The sequence below is a fragment of the Erithacus rubecula genome, assembly GCF_903797595.1.
Source record: "Erithacus rubecula genome assembly, chromosome: 5".
NCBI lineage: Eukaryota > Metazoa > Chordata > Aves > Passeriformes > Muscicapidae > Erithacus > Erithacus rubecula.
In genome coordinates this window covers 3,562,213-3,580,272 of record NC_136687.1, presented here as the reverse complement: position 1 = coordinate 3,580,272, position 18,060 = coordinate 3,562,213, and the positions used below count along the sequence as shown (strand labels likewise).

Here is an 18,060-nt window from a genome sequence, read left to right as displayed (position 1 = left end):
CTGTGCAGCCCCAAAGCCCTCCAGATGTTTTTATGTCCCAAAGGTCAAACAGAGACAGATGCTCCAAGTGACTCATCCTGCTCTCAGGGCAATGTGCAGCCTGGCAGTGGCCCAGGCAGCCTGGCTGGAAATTGGTTCATGTGCTGGAGATGTGCAGAGGGCTGGCCTGTAGCTCAGTGTATGGTGGAGCTTTGTTCTTCTGGGGCTTTCTTCCAGAATCACTGCATTCATCATGACTCTTTCTATTAAATTCATGACTTTGAATCAGGCCTTATGTTCATATTTTTAACCTAGAGCTCTTTGGCATTTTAAACAGCATCATTATGTTTCTTATTTCATTCCTTGGTACTGGTGGAATTAATTCTGCTGAGCTTTGTCAAAAATGTATTAAACCTCCCAGTTAATATACCTCTGCATCAAGGCTTCCTGGTCACAGGGATTCTTTCCTTGGAAAACACTGGTAATGGAATAGTGAAAGGCTGCAGAAATTTTTAATTGAGATTGCCTTGAGATTATGAACTTGCAGAACACTTTTTCCTCTGCTTGACCTATACAGAGAGCTTGGGGGGTTCTTGGTACAGGTTTTAGAAAACAAAAAGTGCTTAGTGGTTGTGAGTGGGTGATTTGGATCACTTAAAGAATCACTGTGATAGGTATTAGCAAGGATGGGTTTAATATGATGTAAAAGTGCAGCTGAATGGTCTGTGTTGGAAGGGGAAATAAATACCCTCCATTCCCACCCCCCTGCCATGGGCAGGGACAGTTTCCACTAGACCTGGTTCCTCCACCCAACCTGGCCTTGACCTCAGGGATTTGGCATCCACAGCTTCTCTGGGCCACCTCTGCCAGTGCCTCACCACCCTCACAGGAAAGAATTTCTTCCAAATATCTAAATAAATATTAGGATATTCTTCCCAATATTTATTTCTTTCCAATATCTTCCCAATTTCTTCCCAGTATTCCCTAGGGAATGCTAAGTGTGATTAGAAGAAACTGAATCCCAAACATCTACAGGTGGTAAAAGGTCTCTGACTTATAACAGGTGGAGGTGACCCATCTTGCTCTTATTTCTGGGTGCTGACTTTTTCAGACCCAGAGCAGCAGATCCCATTTGACATTTTATTGCCTGTCATGATACTTCAGAAAGATCCACCCAGCAGGTGAAAGCTGCTTTTGGTAGCCCATCCCTGCCTGCTGCAGGTCCTTCCCTGGGGCTGGCACCAGCCCCTGAAGAAGCTGCATGCTCTGAAATCCCAAATATCCCAGCACTGCAGCAATGGTTCAGGTCTAATACAGTGCCACTTTTCTTATTTAAAAATGGGAAATCACATCAAATGTGAAAGCAATCTGCTCCCATCAGGATGCTAAATACTGTTTTGTAGCTGGATTAAATAAATCTTAATTAGGAGACTCAGTGTATATTTTTATTTATTGCTTCCCTTCCTCTCTTTTCTGCCTCTCCCCACACCCAAGGATCTGACTAGAATATAGTGAAAAATTGCAACAAATTAAAAACATGGGGGGAAATACACAAAAACTAAACACGTGCATCTTCCCAGCTAGTGAAATATCAAGAGTCTGTGTTTCTCATAAATGCAGCACATTTATTTGTGTGTCTATGTTTGCACATGTACATATATTAAAAAATAGATAAGCATATAAACATATAAAGGATGAATACATTCAAACACATCCTTTGCAGCTTATGGGGCAGAAAAACCTATGGAGCTTCAAATAACCATCTTCTGCAGTTCAATTTCTTTTGTAATGAAAACTAACACCACAGAAGTATGTACATTGTTCAATTTAATGTGGTCAATGAAAATTTATATCCCTCCCCTTATTTTATTCTGAATTATATTATTGCAGAAAATGAGCAGAGCACATGTGATTCCAAGGGAAAATAATCAGTTTTCATTTCCTATTGGCTTAGGGATATGAGTGGGCAAGCTTGAAAGAGAAATTCCTTCAGCAGAGCAACATTTTGTACAGAGGATTTTTGGAGACCTGGGTCACTTAAAATGATTCCAGCAGAGTGCTGAGGTCTAATTTCCAAGTCAGAAGCATAACTGGGTATTTCCACTCCTGTAAGGAGTGCTGTTGTTGCCAGTAGGGAATGTCACATTTCAGCTGCACCAGCCCAAATTGTAAGCAGGGGTTGTGTTCTTTGAACCCAAACAAACTCGAGTTTTGGGTAAGTTGAAAATGAAAAGTGCATTTTCATTCATGGCATGCTCTTTTCACCCCTCCCCACCACAGGCACAGACATTGCACCCCCAGGTCTGTATTCCTTTAGAAGGGGCTGGAAATAATCACAGACAAAAGTCCTGGCTCTTCCTCACCTTCATTTCCCACCTCAGTTTCCCAATGGAGAGAGGATTTGAAAACATGGGAACTAAAAAATGTAAAATGACTTTTGTAACATGTATAGATAAATATTGCTGATGGTTGAGGTGCTTGTGGACACACCAGATATTCCAGGGAATGTGGTTAGACCTGAGAAACTGACTCCCAACAAATCTTCATTGTGTTTTATATCTTCATGAGGGACTTCCCAGCTGATTGTCTCTGCACAACTATATTTATATGTCTTCAGCCAGTGAGCTCAAGTCAACTAAACTGACTAAAAGACTTGAGAAAAAAATAATAATAATTAAATGCAATGGCATCTTCCTCCAGACACATGCTGTCTGCAACCAGTGTATATGAATTAATCATAAACTCTCTTGAATAAATGTTCTTAAGGGAAAAACTTGCTGTAAAATGGTAGCAAGCAAGTCAAAATGATACAGATGTCAGGATTCTTTCTGCTTGCTTCTCTGCTATTCTCCACTATAAATAAATGTATAATTTTGCATTAACTATTTAGCAAGCTTTTTCTGTTGGTTGGTTTGGTTTTGGGTTTTTTTTGTTTTTTTTTTTTTTTTTAATATATTTTCAGCATTTTGCCATCTCCTCATTTTTTTATTCCAAATGTGGGTACAGTCAGCCTTTGACTGAGGCTAACCCAGAACCAGATGTAATGTATTTGGGCTACTAAGGCCAAAACAAGAAGCTGAATTTTGTGGATGCATATCAGTCAGCTCAGGCATTACTGTGCTGTGATCCATTATGCAAAGTAAACAAACAAAATATGTTTTCATTAAGGGCTTTGAAGTCCTTGATGAAAGGAATGATCTGAAAGAAGATATTGTTGATTCTGTAATGAAAAAATCAGGACACTTCATGTACACTTTTTTCAGGAGTGTTGAAGTGCTAATTGAAGTTACAGTGAAGACTTTTTTTAAGCAAACCAGGGAAGCATGTGTTTATTTTCCCAACTGTACCAATTAATGGTAGCTGGTGACACTTTTTATTCCCCAAAATATTCCCTCTATTTTCCAGGAGAGTACAGGTCTCCTGTATCTTCTGTCTCATGGGGATGAGACAGAAACTGTAATCAATGCAGCCAGAAGATTATTCAGGCTCCTCTAAAGAAAAAAACTGAATTTCAACAATTGATCAAAAAAGAACTGAATTTCAAATATTCATCATTCTCTAAATCCCATTTCCCAACATTTATTAGATTTCCATTGAGTTCCTTATTGCATCTTTTAGTTGCCCACACCTACTGCACTTTTTTTATTCTTTGGGCATCTTTCAAACTTTCAAGTGACCTTAAGGACAACTTTCTTCTGTAGGACCTGAGGGCAGCTCAGAGAGCATTAGAAATCCAGCTTTAGGCAACTGAACCCCAGTCTGGGTCACCAGCTGGGCTATAACCAACTAAGCCAGCCTTGCCTGTGGATATTAAAATGTCACATCATCTGTGTCCCTGCAGCACATGGAAAGCAGAGCTCTGATGCTCCCCAAATTCAGAAAAAAGGCAAAACACTGCATGGCTAAACCACTGCCACCTATGGAAGTGGATGCATGGTGTGGAAATGTGCATTTACAAGCCTTGAAAACTATTTATATTTGAAGTAAGTCCCACAGGTTTGCTACCACAGAAGGGTTTTGCTCTCTAAATATTTATTAAACACATGGAGACCAATGAAGGAAATTGTAAATGAAGTTTGTAACACCATTCTAATATACATTTAGCAACTCATTTGTGGAAATCATCCACCTACAATGCTATAAAGAATAGGGAAACACAATGGGAGTAACAGAGTTTAGCTGGGCTGTTTTGTAATTACTGTGAAGAACACGGACAGTGACTCATCCCTAATCCTATTGCTGATACATTTTTGAAATTTTAAGTCAAGCAGAGTGCCATCCACTTCTCCATTTGATCCCATTGTCTTTGACTCCAGCTGGAATTTGATTTGTATGTGCCTCTTAAGGCCAGGCTGCCAAAATTTCAAGTTTAAACCTTCTCTCTGTAGAGGACTCTTCCACATCCTCTAAAATTAGCCCTGTCATAATGCACAAAGAAAATTGTCATCTGAAACCCACAGAGCAGGACAGGAGCTGGGTTATTGCTGCTTCTGAGTTGCCAACACACCCAGACTTTGCTAAAGTAACTCAGAACCTTTGCTGGATTTTTCAGATGCATCTGTTGTAGTCTTTTTGTTTTTAATTTTTTTTTTTAATTTATTTTTTGTTTTTACCTATGTGTTCATAGTTGAAACTGTTATCATGCTTCATCTTTTTCCTGAGCTTTTAAGAGAACCAGTTTCCACTGTGTCTGTGCCCCTTGCCTACTTTGAGCTGCCAACAAAACTGAAATAAAAATCTCTCCCTTAAAAAAGTCAAAAACAGGAAAAAACCTGTGTTTTCTTGCAGAGGGGGCAGGTATGGAGTGACAAACACAACAGACACTTCAGTACTCATTGCTAAAAAGGCTCGTGGTGCAATTTATTCTACCCCAGAAGGAATCAGTTCAGCTAAGAAAGTACTAACCTCAAAACAAAGCCCTGACAGTGTTACAGGGGATCCAACAGAGAAAAGCACCTTGGAAAGAAATTAAATGCAATGTGAAGCTTGATAGCACATTTTAGGCTCACCAGAAAACAGTAAATAAATTAAAAAATGGGAGGTGAAAAACAGATTGGAGAGGTGTTTATTGTCCCCAAGGAAAACTTGAACATCCACTGGAGACCAGGGAAGAGTGTTAATGAAGCAAGTAGCATCAGGGGAGCTCCTTGACTTGATACAGTCCTTTATTTTATTTATAGACAACTAATTTTTCAGTCAAAATACCCAATGTGGGCTTACAAAAAGCATCCATGGGGGGAAGAGAAGAAAACTACAGGGACTCCCAGCTTATCACAGACTTCTAACTGATCTGTTGGTGATTTTATGAGAAATGTGCTTGGGAAGCTCTGTCAGGGCTCAGCTCAGACATGAGTTTGGAAAGCAAGGCTGAAAACTGCACAGACCAGCCTGAGTTCATGGCATCACTGCCACATGAATTTCTGTCTGGGAAAATGGAAATTGGAAGAAGTAAATAAAGCATGGCTGCAGAATTTTGTGTATTTTTTTTTTTTTTTCTGTATGTGTCAATAAACCAGGCCAGGACTTTCTCTCTTTCCTAAAGACAAGTGACATGGCCCATCTGCTCATTCCTCTCCTCCCAGGAGGAGGTAGCTTTGCTCTTACCACATATTAGCTATAATCTCTGGCCCCTTTCACCTGTCCTTGTCAGGCATTTCCTAAGAGCACTAATTAAATGGTAATTAAACCCGTGTCTTTGGCTATGAAAAGTTTTGATGTAGCCACACAGACTCAGGACTCCAGAAGAGAAATTATCAAAAAGGCTTTAATGCCCAGTAGGGCACTGGTGTGTGACTTAATGTTTCCTTGCTGGGAGCTGCTGTGGCACAAGGGCACAGCTGAGTGCCCTGAAAACCAAGCAAAGGGAAATGTTTTGCCAAATAACCTTTGCAAAATGTTCACCAAAAAACCCTCCAGATGGTCTGGAGCAATCTGGAGCAAGTGGTTAACTGTAGAGAATTGATACAGTTCCCTTCCTAATTGGCAATAAAACTCTATTTTACCTTTGGGGGATAATTTCTTGGAAGTCCTGATTTGAGTTCCTAGCAAAAAAAAAAAGAAAACAAAAAAAGAAAAAGAAAAAGAAAAAGAAAAAAAGAGTTTGTTTATCTATCTAGATAGTGCTACTTATTTTGTCATTGTAAATAAGCTCTGGCATCCCTGAGAGACTTTTGTGCACCAGGAATTTGAAAGAAAGGCCATTCCCAAAGCTCATAAACAATTGCCAGACTGACAGGTTAGGAGGGAGAGTGCTGCAAGCCTTTCAGTCAGGTGAATCCTCAGAGGAAATTTCCACCCCCCCCCAAAAAAAAAAAAACAAAAAAAAACCAAACCAAAACCAAAATAAAACAAAAAAAAAACAATCCAAGCAAAAATCCCACCTAAGCTGATGAAGATAGGAAGGGAATAACAAAAATATGGAGTCAACATCTAGAGTTCATTGCATACATTTATATGTGGAATTTGATGTGAAAAGACAAGGCATAGTTGATGAAATCTGCATTTATTGCCACCTTACTCATGATCAGTGAGGAAACTTGAAAGAATCATTTGGCCAAAGAAAAAGTTTGTATCAGCAGCCCTAACACCCACCTTTGGTAGAGGACACAGAAAGGAGTGGTAAAGGAAAAGCAAGGCACTGAACACAGGTGATATATTAAATCCATGAAATTAATTAAATACACATTTCTCTCTTCAAAGGGAAGAAAATGTAAGATGGCAAAGAATACAATTTGATATTTCCTGAATCAATTGTTTGAGGGAACATGAACCCACAGGTCCTGTAGAAAACAGGTTCAATTTAATCAAGAACCTAAAAAGTACATTACACTGAAACCCCATTGTGTTGGGAAGGAGGGAAATCAGGGAACTAGCAAGGTCAATCCAGGGGAAAAAGATTGGATTTCACAGTCAGAAAATGGGATTTACATGCAGTGCTTGTCAGTGGGGCATCATGAAAAGTAGGTATTGTCACACAGTTTTCATTGTTTGGCAATGTAGACTTTTAACCAGCCACTTAAGGAAAAACTCATTCTTCCCAACCCCAGGCTGTGATTTATTTTCTGCATAAATATAGGGGAATCACAGAGTACATAACCACTGATGGAATAAGCTGCCAGACTACCAGACTACTACAAAAATATCTGGTTTTCTCCATTTGTGTTTCATTTTGAATGCTTCAAATCAGTCCTTGCCTTCCCTTTAAAATCCCATCCATTTCTAACATCTTAGTGCAGGAGCTGTGTGAGAAGTTCCTTTGCAGACTCCAGCCCATTTGTTTTTCCTTCTCTCACCTCTCCCAGCTGCAATGACATTTGTTCAGGCTGCTCCCCAGGTGAACCCAGGCATCTTTCCAAGCTTAAAGGTTTAAAGCTCACAGATGTCATATGTCTTTTCTGATATTTCCAAACAAAATGAATGTTCAGAAGTCATTTCCATTTCCCTCCCTGTATTTGTCTTCAAGTGCTCTTCCCCACCCCCCCCATCAATTTCACTCCTTTTCTTCATTTTGTCCACTTTTCCTTTTTAGCTTGTATGTGTTTCCATTTGCACATTCTCCAAATGTGTGCTGAGAATTTTATGGTGACTCCAAAAGACATATGAAAAAAAACAGATATCATAATGCTCAAGGGGTAAAAATACCAGTTACCTTACCTGTGTGCTGGAAGCTTTAGAGCAGGATACCAAAGACTTGAATTTCTAAAATCTTCAGAAAGTGAATATACTAAACCAGCAGAAAACTATTTCTGGGTTTGTTTTGGGTTGGTTTTTTTCCCCCTAATTTTTTTTTTCCTTTTCTCTTTCTCTCTCTTTTTTTTTTTTTTTTCCCTTGGTGGCCTAGTTTTCTGCCCAGCAAGTGGACAGAAAAGGCTCATTGAAGGTCAGGTGAGTACCAGAGCTGCTGCAGAGGAAGTTGAAAGAGAATAAAGTCAAAAGGAGGGAATGGGAAAAGGGCAGGAAATGGGACCACAGCAGGGATCTCTTAGATCACTCCTGGCATTCATTTGGCTTATATGCCAAGACTACAAAGTTGTAGCAACTCTGAGTATTTTAAATCCTAGGAAATTATTTTCCTCCCAGATTTCTCCCTTTTATTAAATTATTTCATAATTCCTCTTGTAAAAGGACTGATTTTAGAAAGTAATTTTAGTGATGGCCATGGAAACAAGTTCTCTTGTGGGTTATAGAAATGTATTTTCCTCCTTTCACTTCAAGCATCACCAGATTTCTCCTATTTTCACAGTGTTTCTCCATCTCTATTCCTATTCTGCTTGGTGAGTGTAAAAATCAATCAACAGGTATATTAGAGCTGTGCACTGAAATAAATTAACAAACTTTTTTTCTTCTTCACACTGTTGGACAATTGTATGAAATTTCTTTTGGAAATCCTCGCACAAGCAAAAGTAATGACAACTTTACCTATCAGTCCTTAGCAAGACATACCCCACTTTAATCCAGAAACAACTTTTGATGAATTGCTGCATTCTTTAACATTTTTATTTGACTATATCCTCAATATTTTTTCCATTTGTTCCAAAAGGCCTTGCAATGAATTAAATTAAACCCAAGAATGTGTAGATATGTAAAGAGAAGTCATGTTTTTCCATAAAACTGGAAAAAAAAAAGTGTTTTGAGCATATCAACCTCTTTTCTGCTCTGAGACAGAGGCAAAAGTCAACCTAAGCACAGGTGAGAAACAACCTTTTTAGTCCCTGATTTAGCTTAATTAACTTAGACAATTTGAGAAAATTTCCCTATTGAGGAACAAGGAAAATATTCCCAATGTGGTGGATGCTCATGCTGTTAGATCCCACAGGACAGAATTTATTAATACCCATGGAACACAGAGGAACAAACCTCAACTCACAGAAAATGTAAGAAAAACTACAACTGTGATCAATATAAAATAAAATCACAGTTTGGAGAGGTTGTTCAATAAAAATAGTTTTGCCTTCATCAACACCACTTTTACTGAAAACTGAAGGATGATTTGTCATTCTTGGACCTGACTCAGATTATTTCAGTTCTACTGTCAAGCTGGACATTTTGTGCATTTAGAGATACAGCAGAAAACATGGCTGGGAAATTGTGAAAATGGGAAATTCTGATCTTGAAGTAGATTTAAGATTTCTTATGGAAAGTTTTCAGAATACATGATGAAGTTGATTTTTGTGGTCTCATCACAGAATTATCAAATACCACATAAAGCTAATGCTAGACCTGGGTGTCTGCCACATACAGGGTGATTCAATCTGGCCTAAAAACTTTCATAATCATTCCTATGCTTTCCCAAAAAAATCTGCAATAGTTACCACTAACACATTGTGGTAGTTGCTGTTTTGTTTTTCAGAGAGCTTTGGTAAAATAAGACTAGAGAATAAAAGTTTGTTTATTATGCCTATCCTGCTCTAACATCTCACAGGCAAACAAATATGAATTCTCAGGTAATGTCCACTTGATTCTTTTTCTGGCTTAAATGGATCCTGCATCAATAACATTTTTATTAACTGTATCTGCTGCTCACCTACACAAAAAACAATTTTACTATTAAATTTCAGTCCAGGGCTGTAGCCAGACTGAGTGAGAAGCAGAACTGATGAAGATCCACATCTAACAATACAACTAAATGTAGCTTCATTAAATGCTTTGCAGTTTTACCAAATGACACCTCATGTGTCTGATAATGTGGAAACAAGAGGTAGCATTGGAAGATGGTTTTTCATGGAGACAGGTGGTGCTGAAGGAAACTGAGCATCAAGTTTCTCGTTGTGTGTCTCCAGCTTCTTATTTTTCCTCTGATAATTGATGTGGCCAACACACAGCTTGACTTGTAGTTATAAAATAGCACCAGGCTATTTTTAAAAGAGTAAACCACAGATCAAATCTCCCACTCAGCTTTGATCTAGATTCACAAGAAACAAAGAAAGGTACAACCTTACCAGGAGCAGAAGTGTCACAGAATGTTCTGGGTTGGAAGGGACCCACAAGGGTTGAGTCCAAGTCTTTGCCCTGCATGAGACAACCCCAAACCTGTCCCAGAGCATTGTCCAAACCCTCCTGGAGCTCTGTCCCTGTGCTGTGACACTGCCCTGGGAGCCTGGGCAGTGCCAGACACCCTCTGGGGCAAGAACCAGGATGATACAAATGGTTTTCATAATCACCAAGTATTTTTTGCTATTCTTGTCAGCTGGGTTCTCCTTTGTCCCAGCTCATTTGCAAAATCAAAAGTTCTCCCTTGGTACTCTGTAAATGTAGCCCAGGAAATTAAAATTAGCAGATATGCAGACATCAGTAAAATTGATAAGGCTGTTAGGCTCCCAGAAGCTGTATTGATTAGCTGGTGGGACACTTCATCAACTTGTCACAATTAAGTGTTATTCTAATAGTCCCCTTTCCCCATTTAATTGTTTCTCCTCTTCATTAACAATGGATGAGGCCTAATGCCAAAAGAGTGCCATTCCTTCCAGAGGGATTAGCAGTTTATGCTGGGAACTGCCTGCTTTGCACACCCTTGCAATGTGCATTTTGTCACAGCCATCAGCTGGAATCTGCTCTTGGTCTGTGCATCCTCTGAGCCCCAGCCCACAGAGACTGGCAGGACTCACAAAACTTCTCAGTGTGAAGTGTGAGTTTGTTTGGTCTCAGTGGTTCCCCCTCCTGCACAAATATGTTGGAGGTTGATGCAACAGGAAACTCACTGTGGCAGCTCTCAGTTATTTTTATTTTAGGTTGGCTGTGAGGAGTGTTCAATTTTATTAGGATTCATTTCTTTTTTTCTTTTAGAAAAAAAAATGCATATTTGTAAAAATGTGCTTCATAAAAACAGAATTTGTTGAATATTTCCAGTTCAAAGAGTGAACTTGCATATATTTTTTTTTTAACAGCAGTTTTATTTCAGCATGAGGGATGTTTATCAACACCAGCAAAAAAATCCAAGCACTTGCCATCACATATTGAAAGGGTGTGACAGCCAAAAAAACACTTCATGCCCTTTGTGGTTTGGCTTTGACACATTGATCACATTTCCTACTGTTTTTATAACATCTGTCACCATTTTTACATAATCAGCCTTCTAGACATGCAGAACCCAAGTCCCTTCATAAAATCCTCTTTTCAGTCTATAGGAAAGTTAGTGATCCATGAAAAATGTCATATCATTTATTCAAAGGACAACAAGGATAATTTGTGACCTCATGCTGTCTCAGGGGCTGATGACACTTCACTCTTGCCTTTTCTTGTTGATATTTTCATGCAGGGCAATATCTAGGTAATTAAATCAATTGAAGATAAACTTTGTTACTGAGTTTCATGTAGTGCTTTTTCCCCTTCAAAAACCTTAGGTGAAATCCACCTAAGCAGTTGCAAATCATTCAATACATCAGAAAACACCTCAAAAAATATGGTCAAAAAGGAAAAATTATAACTTTGAACATGTTAGTGCTTTGACTTCCTGAGGGAGGTAAATCTTTAAGCAATAATGTTGCACACAAAGCTGCTATTTCAGCTCTTAAAAAACTTTACATTTAACCAGGATGATTCAGTGACAAAGGTAGGATAAGGGAATGTGTGTTGAGTGTGTGCAGCATTATAAAAGTTTGATCATGAAGGTTAGAAGGGATCCATGGAATCATCTCCACAAGCAGCAGCTGATGGATTCTGGTGTGAAGGCTTGGAATGAAGCAAAGGATATTCCAAATACTGCTGGGAGGTGAAAGCATTTTCCCTTCCAAAGGCTGCTGTTAGAATGCAGTGCTGGACAATGATCCTTGAGCCATCATCTGTGTTTTCTCCTCTGGGGGCTGGCAGGGGCTGGAACTGGATGAACTTTAAGGTCCCTTCCATCTCAAACCATTCTGGGATTCCTCCACATTTCTGGGTAGAACCTGCCTGTCTGTGTGCAGAACTTGAAAAACAGACCTTGGAGACCTTACACAGCCACATGGTATCAATTCTAAGCCCTGGCACATTCCTAATTGTCTTCCAAAGCCAGTCTGCACTGGCCTGGCAGCTCCAGCCCTGGGTTTGGACATCTGCACCCCAAGCCAGCCTCAGCAAGAAGCTCAGTAGCTCTTTGCTGCACTCAGTCCCACAGGTCAAGGACTTTCTCTCAGTGTGACCTCCCAAACTCTTCTCTTCCAGCCCAAAACTCCAGTGTTGCTCTCACAGCTGCCATACAAAGGGAAGGATCAGCTCCTCCTGGGGTGACTCTGTGCTGGGATCCACAGCCAGGGTGCAGCTGCTCTTTGCTGAGGACACACTCCTGAGTGCTGTTCAGATTGTCTCCTGATCTTTTCTCATCCCTATGGACTATTGCAAGTCATTCCAGAAGCAAGCCTTTAAATGGACCTTTTGTTCCTCCTGAGATCCCTGTGAGCTCACTTTTCCAGCTTTCTTGTCCCCCTGGCTGTCATTTGGTGAGGTCAGTACACCAGGAATATGTTATGTGAATAAATGTTTGCTATCACCACCCAAGGGTCACCTGCTGGATTGGGATAGGTGCATTTCCCCTCCCTTCTGCCCTGGGCTGTTGCTGATCCTGGCATGAAACTATTTCCAGACTTGTCTCAGGAACTGCCAGACAGGGCAGAATTCCAGTGCTGCTTTAGAAGACAGCACTAACCTCAGTGCAATCCCATTTTTGACACGTTCCCCAGTGACTATTTCTTCTCCTCCAAACAGAAGAATTAGAACCTTTAAACATCTTGATTTGAGAAGCTCTGGGAAGTAAGTAAGTAGTTTCAGAGATGGAATAATATTGTTGGAAAGTATCACTAGACTCTATAGTGGATCAAAAATTATCCTGCAGACATCTGGTGCTTGCACAAGCAGAGCCCTGGGCTGGGCTCAGCCTTCCTCCTGCTGCCTTTTGAAGGTTTTCTTTGCTTGTGTCCCATAACTGCTCCTCCAGAAGGACTCAGGGCTTGCCCAGTTACTCTGCTCCTGCAGAGCTGATGACTCAGAACAGGATCATTCCAGTGGAGAGCATTCCTGAAAACCTGTGCTGCTCTCTGAACCAAACCTCTCCTCCTGCTCCAGAGAAACACAAATGTTCTTTTTGGCCCAAAAAGGCACAAAACTGCTCCTTCTGATCTAAAAAAGATCTGTCTCTGTGCCCAGAAAAGCTTTCAAAGCAGTGAATTTAAAAGGACAAAGAGAAAACTTTAGCTTGCCTCCACACCTCTCTGCTCTTGGCATTGTTAATGGATTCACAATCAATAATAGAGATATATATAAGCCATTTAGCAAGATGGATATCCATTATTAATTGTTAAATTAATAAACCATAATCGGGCACAGACCCTGGAGCACACCCCACTTTGTCTGTGAAAACCAATTTTTATCATTTCCAATACAACTCCAGCAGCTTTTATTCTCTGTTGAGGATGTTTTTAGGGCTTCTCTTGCTGTTACCTTTGGGGACTACACTCTATTACCAAAGTAATCAATAACTACAGCTGGTTTCTCCTGCTGCTAACACAGACATGAACCAGGACTTCTGTCATAGTTCTGAAAATTTGAAAAATCCATACAGGTTTTGAAAAAAAGAGAATAATTAATATTCGAATTATTATTATTATCTTAATCATTATTATTCTAATAGTAGTATCTCAAACTGGGGAAAAAACTCTTCAGTTGGGAGTTCTTAGAGATAATTTGTGTAGCTGAGGAAAATTTAAACATAAAGCTAAATTAGTTGAAGTCTAGCACTTCTAATTTAAGATCAAGAAGTGAATTGATTTTGGTGTATAATTAAATATCATAATAAAGAACAAATTAACTCTGCTGGGCCTTTCCCCTGCCTTTTTTCATTTAAATATTTCAATTGTACCAAACAGAGAAATAACAGGAATCAGCAGCCACAAGTTGGAGTTTATATATTGAAATTATAAGTATGCCATAAGATTATAACCAAGAATTATAATTCTGTGAGTGCAAAAATCAACAAAGCAAGCAAAGTAACAAAGTAAGAAAAAATACTCCAAACAAATCAGCAAAGTTTTCCTTTACATCTCATGATTACTTCAGATGAAGAGGGAGTGCATTTCTCAACTACTTTTTTCAGAAAAGCATAAAGCATTGGGAAAAGAAAACAAAGCTGAGATTGTATGGGCTGTGAGATAAATGAAGTCAAACAAAAAATCAGACTAAAAGTTATAAAAAATTTCTTATACTTCAGTTAATCAGTCTTAATGTAATGAAGCTAGCTTTTGGGGAGGTCATTTTTTAACATTTTTAAATTAATGGTTATCTTCATAAAAGATAAAAAAAGAATTCTAAAAGTGTCTTTGCTTTTTAACTGTTGAAAGAAGTAAAATAACTTAGCATTGGTTAAGAAAAAAGAAAAAAAATGAGAGAAAACTGATCTTATCCCAATAATCCCAATATTTCCTGCTTTATTTTTCTTCAATTCTAGAGACTTTTTTCCAGAAAGTCTGATAAAAGAAATGGCTTTTTCTATAGCTTTCCACTGCAGTCAAAGAAAGGATTATTTTCTAATTGCAGTGCTGCTCTGATCCACAGGATGTCTAAAAACCACTTGAGACCTTGTGGATAAATTTTAGGCATTTATTCCTTTTTCCTCCACCCCATCCAAGGTGGAGGTACTGATATTTCTTTTCTCTCCCTCATTACCTTTCCTGGCTGATTGCATTCTGATTCAAGAGTTCTTAACCAGTTGCCTTTTCCTGTTAAAGCTGTGAACCAATCTTTTAAGACAAAAAATTTCATATTCTGTGCCAGTGTTGTAGTGTGCAGAGAGGAGCCCTGATCTCTTCTGGCAACTTCCAGCCCAGGAGAACACAAATTAAAGGATAGTTTCATTCATTTCCAAATTAATATTAGAAAACCCACTTCATCCACTTCATTATTTTTCAAACCTCATTTGAAAATTCCTTTACACTTTGAGAGAATGTGGCATTTTGCTAATCCTTAGCTTCTAAAATGTGTTTCAAATGCCACTTTTTTTTTCTTTCTTTTTTTTTTTTTTTTTTTTTATTTTTTTTTTTTTTTTTTTTTTTTTTTTTTTTTTTTTTTGTTTGGCTTTTTTGGTTTTTTGTGTTTGGTTTTTTTTTTTTTTCGTGAATCACAGAATAAAAATCAAGTACAGAAGAAGAAAATGGAAGTCCTTCATGGGACTGTGGATAACAGAAAGGCTGAGCTGAGCTGCCTGCTCAGGGCTGGGTGAATCAGCTCCTCAAAACACAGCCATGGGCCAGCAGAATGTGATAAACACAGAAAAAGAGGAAATGCTGTGATAAAAGTTTGTGAGACAGGACAAACATCAGGCTGAGTTGCCTTAGTGGTTTTCCTGATGGAGGAAATAAGAATAAATAATAAGTTCTATATCCCAATTTGCATTTTCATTGGAATGGACCCTGAAAACTTAGTTTTGATTGAGGCATGAAAAATTTTAATTTGTTTGTTGCAGAGTAAGGGATCACATCTGGAAATTTTTAGCTCTGGATTGAGGCCCATGGAGAAATTTCACCATCAAAAGCTGTTCACAATGAAATACTGCTTTTCTCCAGAAGCAGAAACTCCTGAGTCACAGGTTTCATTCTCCACAAGTGTTTGTCAAACTGGAAATACCTCCACAAGGCCTTTTGGAACTAAAATTGAACAGGTTCATTTGCTGTTTTGAAATTTAATGCTGTTTTAGTTTGTTTTTTTATGAAAAGCTTGAAATAAAAAAAAAAAAAGAATTATTAAAAATTGTAATGAAGATACATATTTGCAGCTTAAATGACAAGAAGCTCATTTTCCACAAATGTGTATCCACTCTGGTTTTCCAACTGCAGATGTCAAAAGAAAAAAAAAAAAAAACCAATAAAAACCCAACAAAACTAACCAAAAACAGATAAAAAATATAAATAAAGAAGTGAAGATCTTTAAAGAGTCTGCCTCTGGTTTCTAGATGTAACTGAGGTGAGGATGGCTGATTTTCTTTTAATCCATTTCATTGCTTATATTTAAGATAAAGCAGATAAAACCAGGAAGAAATCAAAAAACCACAACCAGTTAAGAGCCTAATAAGTAAAATATTTATCCATTTTATCCTTGTTTTTTTTTGTTTTTTTCAAAGATACTGGTGCTGAATTCCTGGATGCTAATCCTTGAGTGCAGAGGGAAGAGGGACTGCCATAGGGATGGGTGCCTGCTGCAATGTGATGCCCACACTGGAACTGCAGCTCCAAAATTCCACACCTTGAGCACAGTTGTGCCTCTTCTCACTGCAGCAACATCCAGGCATCCAAATTCCCCCATGAATGTGCAGTTTTCTTTGTCAGTGATGGATCAAAGTTGAGTTATGCTTGGAAGATTTTCACCCCAGCAAAGAGTGACACTGCCCTCCTCTTAAGAACATCTAATTGCTGGTCTCCATCACACATGCATGTTTTACAGATGTGTGAAAGACAATAAAAGTTATTTCCTGCCCATTTTATGTGCCATTTTTCCAGAAAGTCAAGAAGGTGGCTTCAAAGTAACAATTAGCATGGGTTGTTAAGTTTGGTAGATGGTAGCTTTGAGCATCTCCTGTTATTTAGGATTTATGCTGCTATAACTATTCATGCAAAAAATAAAACAGGCACTCTGGAAAATTTTTTAAAGGAAGTTTAGAGCATTTTTATCAGAAGCACAGTGTGGGCTTGATAGTTATGGCAATAGAAATAAAAGGTAAATTTAGTGGATTAAGTTTTAAACCAGCTTCCAAGCAGCTGCTTATGGCTCTTCCCCTTGTTACACATTGTTTTTTGCAGTATACCACTTGCAAAAGACTTTCTCTCTTAATTTTTTTTTTTTTGGGGGGGGTTGTGGTTTAAAAATTCAGTAGGAGCACAATGATCTAAGGCCACAAAGACAAACACAAAAATTGATTTATGCCATGATTTAAACTACAGTCTTGGTCACACCTCTTCACTGAATGTTTGTTTAATCTTTCCCCTGCACTCCATCTTTCCAAGGCCAGGAGTCCTTATCAGATCTCATCTGATAAAGCAACCCAGCTGAAACTGATCCCAGCTTGCCAGGAACAGTGATGACTTGCAGCCTGTAACACAGAAAGGTAAATCAGAGCTGATTTGAATTGGTACACCTGCAGAACAAACCCAGCTTGCCCACACATCCCCAGGAGGGTTTGCCTTGTGTTGCCCAGACATGAGTGTTTATATGAGATGTTTATTGCTTTTTCTTACAATCCTGCCTGGCTGATTGGGGTTATCCTCCTGAATTCCATGCTCAATGCCTCCAGCTACAGCTCTGGCTAATGAGCACTTCCACAACCCAGACAGAAAAGGATCAGCTTCAATGTTCTGTCTTGGGCAATCAAATGTAGATGTGGTCATTAGACCCTCCCTGCACCCCTCATCTCAGACTGGGACACATTCATGAATCAATACAAAACACAAAAACCAAATCTGATTATTCAGACTGTGGGGATCCCCCTTGCTGCTCCTGTGTGCCCACCAGCTGTGGACACAGGCCAGAGAACTTGTCTTCTAAGATGGATAAATTAATCCCCTTCCTGGAAAACCAAAACTTTATTTGACTGTATAACCTCTGTGAAAACTGCCCAGTAGAAATAGGAGAAGGAGCATCAGAGGACACACTGATAATCACCCCTGTGAGGATGCTCTGATTCACTGATAACCATCCCTGCACAGCCTTTCCCTTCCCTCATTAGGGCTGGGATCAGCTTTCTCCAGACAGAAAAACTCTTATTTGTAACAGTGACACCCACCCAGGTAAATATAAAGAAATTCAAATGTCTTGCACTGAGGCATATAATCCTTGCCTGACTGCCTAAACTAAAGCAAACACAGAGCACAGCAATAACTCAAACATGGGGAAGTGAGCCAGGTGGGAAGAATGCAAAATGGTCTTTATGATCTTGTTTATTTGGCTATATGGAAGTAAGGTCTGGGTGTGATGTTTATCATCAGATCTAATATAGTGGTGTCAAATCTTCTGCAAATCCTTTAAAGCTGTGCAATTACTCCTGACAGGACAGGCTGAAAAAGTCAGCCCTGCAGTGAGGCAGGAAAGGCTTAGGCTAAACAAGGGAAAGGGAAATAAAACACTCTT

The 18,060-nt window shown here is 39.0% G+C and overlaps 1 long non-coding RNA gene across 1 annotated transcript in view; it reads right to left on the bottom strand.

Annotated features, from left to right (window-relative positions):
- The window catches only part of LOC306802201, a 234,084-nt gene extending 219,035 nt beyond the window's left edge, over nucleotides 1-15,049 (bottom strand). Inside the window, exon 1 of the long non-coding RNA XR_013774304.1 lies at nucleotides 14,938-15,049. This is a non-coding gene — a long non-coding RNA (uncharacterized lncRNA). The remainder of the gene's footprint in view (nucleotides 1-14,937) is intronic.
- Between the last annotated feature and the right edge of the window lie 3,011 nt (nucleotides 15,050-18,060).